Source organism: Rhagoletis zephyria, unplaced genomic scaffold (assembly GCF_001687245.7).
Source record: "Rhagoletis zephyria isolate East Lansing unplaced genomic scaffold, Rhagoletis_zephyria_1.1 Rzeph_scaffold_01927, whole genome shotgun sequence".
NCBI lineage: Eukaryota > Metazoa > Arthropoda > Insecta > Diptera > Tephritidae > Rhagoletis > Rhagoletis zephyria.
In genome coordinates, this window is record NW_016159011.1 from 77096 (window position 1) to 82748 (window position 5653).

The 5653-nt window shown below is 36.7% G+C and overlaps 1 long non-coding RNA gene across 1 annotated transcript in view; it reads left to right on the plus strand.

Moving 5' to 3' along the window:
• LOC108365603 (uncharacterized) overlaps window positions 1-5298 on the plus strand; it is a 10895-nt gene extending 5597 nt beyond the window's left edge. The window contains exon 3 of the long non-coding RNA XR_001847958.1: window positions 5289-5298. This is a non-coding gene — a long non-coding RNA (uncharacterized LOC108365603). The remainder of the gene's footprint in view (window positions 1-5288) is intronic.
• The last annotated feature ends 355 nt before the right edge of the window (window positions 5299-5653 follow it).

The following is a 5653-nucleotide window of genomic DNA, read 5'->3' on the forward strand; positions in this document are numbered from 1 at the left end:
GGCATGATCGAATTTGGCCAATCAGAATTCGATCACTCCAATTTCATCTTTTGGAATGCAAACATTAATTCTTAGCTATTTCACGCTACTTAACACTTGCAGTGGAGTAAGGTTTATGAGTAGTTATGTTACTCCGGTGATTTACTTTTAATTGCAGATGAGGCGTGAGGTGCGCGCTGCTTCACTTGATCTTACTTATGCTTGCAATAAACATGTACGCATGTACGTATGTACGTATGTATGTGTATGTACGTTTATGCATTTTGAAGTCTCAAATTTATGTAGCCGGTGCATGTATGTATGTATGTGTGTACGTTGCCCGCTACTGCCCTGCAGGGAAACCGCGGACTAGTGAATCAAATTTCTAGTTCCGTACTAGGTCTTTATCGCCAAAAACGAACTAGTCCGATATGAACTAAATCCCCACCAGTCCAAAATCGGAGAAAAGTGGTACTTTTAAAAAAATAATTTATTTCAGTTTTTTCACTAGAAATCGATATCTAAAGTGACGAATTTAGAAATGGTTCGGAACTATAGAAAAAGGGATGTAGAACGAACTAGATCTTATTTGTCGAATTTAGAACTATTTCGGAACTATCGAATAAGGGATGCAGCGGGGGGCTTGTTTACTTTACATAGATATGTGTTCGGCGGCTTTTTCGTTCAAATACGCTTCTATTCTGCGCTTCGCAGATGCTTTTTCATAGCTTGGTAATACAAAACTAAAATTTGTGTTAACATTTCAACATCTTGGGACCGTCTGGAATCTAAGAAATAACAGCGAGCACCTCTGCAAACTCAGCTACAGCTAAAGGTATGTAAACGTACATTTCTTACAATCATTCAAACGAAATTTAATTTCAAATTGAAAACACATTTCTTCCAAAATAACTTAAAATCGCACACACGGAAGAACCAAAAAGATTGAAAAATCATGATACTTTTTTCNTCCGTCTGTCGATTTCAGAACTGGTTCGGAACTACAGAATTTAGGACTAGTTCGGAACTATCGAAAAAGGGATGCAGCGAGGGGCAATTGACACTTCCTAGGACATCGCCATGTTAAATTCGCCAGTTGCTTGCATGCAAAAGAGATTTATCGCGAACCAGTACTGGGTCTAAATGTACTAGAAGCGCCCCAGTTCAGAACTAGAGATTTTCCCCACAGGGTGTGCATGGTGTGGTGTCGAATTAAGTATGTTTATAATTGGTATGGTCGGTGTCCATTGAGTTGAATATCGGACTAATAGAGTTTGTTGTAGTTGTTGTTGTTGGTATTGGAGATATTGGTGATGACGTTGGGAGTGTGGTGGTTGAATGTGTAACTAACACCCCTATTGCGAATGTCGACTGGCAGTAGATAAACGACTATTAAGCGATTATCGATTAGCGATGCTATTGCGAGTGTCGCTTAGTCGCTCAATTAGCGACTGTGAATACTTTTTAATCGCTCATTCTTCTATTGCTGTTTTTTAGTCGTTGGAGTTTGCGTTTATAAAATTTACATAAGAAAGTGGTACTATAATGGATAAAAAGTAAGTCAATTGAACTGGAAGTTGTAAAATAAAAAATTGTCAAATATACATATGCATGTATGTGTCTGAATTACAGATCAAAAATTATAAGCAACAAAAGGCAACTTGCGCGGTTGTTCGTACTGATGCAGGAGAGTGACGACATAGGCAAAGGAATTTCCGGAAAGAGTAGGGTAGGAAGCTCCGCTTCTATTGGAAAAGATACATATACAATATTTCTTGTGCATATAACTCCGGCTACGCCATCCACAGTGTTTTTGCGCAGAACCAACATCAAAAGTTTATACAAAAAAAAACTGCATAATTTATTAATTGACTAGTGCTCGGAAATTTGAAATCTTTATTTTAAATTAAAGTTGAATTCTTTCAATACACTTGTTATGTTGTTATGTTAAAATTTTTAAACTCGGGTCACACGTTTGGACACAAAAACCCAACATCATTGTACAAAAAACTTAACCGTACCGTATTTCTTAAACTTCCATAAAGTTTATTAATGAGGAAAACAGCTTTTCCTGCAAATCATGTAAAGCCTAAAAACTGTGAAGCATCGGGAACGCAACTTCTATTCATAAAACTCACACGTGTACATACACCTTCAAAGTCCAAGGGATCCGACGAATCTCGCAATTCCCTCCTTGCTTTAGCTAACTCTACTAATCTATTAGCTTCCGCATCATCTTCCTCATCACTAAACCATATTTCAACTGTGTCCATTTTTTAAATTTTATAATAAAAGCAATTATTTTAAAAATGATGTAAATAAAACACTCAAGAAACAAATGTAAACAAACAAACAGCTGTTTACAATTCTGTCAACCATTCACAATAGTACAAATTTTTATCGATCAAGTTACACAATAGCAAAATAAAAAACGATCGACTCGATCGACAAATTTCTATTCTACTGCCAGTCGACACTCGCAATAGGGGCCTATATGCAGTTGCGAAAATTTTTATTTCGCACTTTGCTCATTTCATTGTTTATCCCTTCAGTTATATTTTACTACTCTCTTAACCTTCTTCTTCTGTGCTTTATGTTCACGCACCCGTAATTTCTTCATTTGCGCCAAATTCCACGTTTATGATTAGCTTGAAAAATATTCAGATATCGATTTTAGTTTTTTGTGCCGATTTCATAATAGGTACATGAACATAACTATTTATGTACATATGTTTGAACATATTAGCAACAACACCTCAGTCACGACAGCAATCGTTGCGTCTGTTTTCATGTCTTCATCGTTGACGTCATCAAAGAGGCGACAGTGATTTTTTGGCTTATGAATGTGCTTTTCGCCGGGCGGTGGTATGTACATACATATCGCGCACGATCTTCAAAAGTGACGCAACTCAAACTTTGGCATTTTTGAAATTACGCACGAAAAATGTACACAGAGCTGTTATTTACCTTTCAGCTGGAATAAATCCTTGTTATGACTTGTTTTGAAAAATCCCGAGGTAAAGTCTTCCTTGCCCATATGATTAGCATGTGCTAAGAAATAGTTTTTCGCATTTTCTGACGAACGTGTTCTTTTGAGTTGTGTGCGAAACTTAACTCTCATGTTTAAATAGCAGATCTTTATCAGGCGCATTGCGGGTGTCGTGTAGAGAGCAAGTCGTAATTCGAGAATCGAGTCGTACCGAAAATTACATGTCATTATCTAACATTTCAACTCGACTAGTGTGTTAAAACGGAAAAACTGGGCAGCAGTTTTAATTGAGGTACCGCTTTTTAGTGTTCACACACAGTCAGCTGATCGATTAGCTAAGTGACGCAAAAGTTGGTATAAACGTATCTTTATTTAGTTTGAAAGTACATTCGTTACAAACACACCATTTTAGCCAAATAACTTCTCAGGAAATCGGTTCTTATTTTTTTTCACACTGTAACGCATTTTCTGGTGTGAGTAAGTTGTCCATAGTGAAGGGATATACAAGTGGTGCACAAGGGTGATCAAAGTAACGTTAGATAGACAGAGTATAGTTTGTTTTATATCGTCAGATCGAAAAACTCGTAGGAAAGTTATTCACCTTTTCTAAAGCGTAGTTTTGTCTCGAACAGCTCGAAGAGATTTTTATTTTGATACCCAAATTCGTTTAATATGAGTTCAAACGTACATATGTCGTATCGAAGGGAGAGCTAATCCTCTTTTTTTCTAATATATGTACATATGTGTAAAGTACATATAAAAATACATATTTACGTCTTACGAACATTTATCTACTTTAAGTAAAGTTTTCCTCAAATTAGTTACAAGTTTAAAATTAAATTTTCCATCCCTGATGGAATATCAGCTGTAAACGAGGACAGCTGATTGCTGTTTGTTCAATAAACATACCTCAAAGTCAAAATTAAACATACCCAGCAGGGTGGCATGAAAAAATTCATTCCATTAGCACTCAATTAAGAACTAATCGAGCAATAAAGAATGCAAACTTTATATGAACAAGTAATTTTTACCAAAAAACAACCGACTTCAACTCTCATATAAAAAAAATATATATGTATATATATCTCATGATCCACCGATCGGATCTTAACCAGATTAGTATGGGACCACCTCTGAGACCTCGGTTGACGTGGTCCAAAGTTATGCGGTAACATACATAAAAAAAAAAAAATATTCCGACGAACTGATAACCTCCTCCTTTTTTGGAAGTCGGTTAAAAATTGAGCTCAATTAGCATCCTAAACGAGAAAGCCCGGCTAATTGCTCGATTGTCTGCCTGTAGTGTGCCAGGTGGCAACGGCATTAATTGTTAATTATTTTTCAGTGCGCGGACTTCGCAGTTATACAATCAAAAATTAAAATAAGGAAACTTCAAAATGTGTATATTACGGTGCTTTTTTTTGGCGACTATTTTTTTCACTTCCACCCCGAAATTTTGTGGGAAATACCTAAAGAAAAAAATTTCATGAAATTTTGAGCCCTTAACATTAATTTTAAGTGCTCGCACCAAGGCGTACAAAAATACACGTAAACTTTGAGTTTTTTTCTTCTTTATGGTATAATATTGGTCAATGATGTGGTTTTTCCAGAATTAAATGCTCTACAAAAGTGTCCATTGCGGCGTGAACTTAACTCCCTCAAGTGAGGAAGTACGGTTCCTTAAGGCGCACTGCTTACCACTACACCACAGCGGCCGGGCATATTAGTTTTTTTAAATTAAATATACATACCTATGAGGAGAAGAATGATGAAAAACCTACAAAAGTAATGTTTATGTAAAAATGTTGTGCAAAAGTTTCCGAATTATAAATGCGACCAAAAACTATTTTTTTGATTACGATGACTTTTTTTGTTGGTTTTTCATCATTCCTTATCCACTGCTCATAGGTATATTTAATAAAAAAAAAAAAACATATGCCTAATCATTTTAATCACTTTCTCCACCTGACGATCGGTGCTGTTCCGCCAATTTTTTACACACCCAATGGTCTCCCTTGGTCGTCGTTGCCTATTCTATTGTTATTTGTTGCTCAGTTTTTTATATATCGTTGTTTGCATGCTCTCCTACATTGGCTGTTGCGTCTAGTATGTTACGCACGCGCCAATGGCACTACATACATAGTGATCAGCTATGCTCCGCGCTTTCCCCCCTTTGAACGCTTCTCTTCTCTTCGCATGTCTTACGTCGTTGGGCTTTTACATTTAGTTTTAGGCCTCTACAGCTGTTGCCAACGTCAATCGCGTTAATAGCCCACTGCCGCAGTTGTTGCCGCATCTAATAACCAAAGTTATTCAAAAGCTCAATTGGCATTCGCTAAGTGGTTTTTAGTGCCACATAAATTACAAATTTAAGCATTCTCACTCCACAAGCGTGCCCTGAAACTTGCCTCGCATACGCCTTTACCTTGTGGATATATTTATATGCAAGTGGATAGGCCCAAAGTAAATGCAATTGTTTAATATGTGCATTCATATTAATGAATGCCCTTCAGGAAATAAAGCTTTCTTAACCCCAAGCCTCGTGTTTAGGTCTAACAGACCATTTTGAAAAGTTTCGCCATCTCATAAGCTGGTAAGAAAATATTTCCCCGTGAAATATCCAACACCAGAATTTCGACAAATCTTCATAGCTGAATTGCCGAATATTTTGACCACGTAACTAGA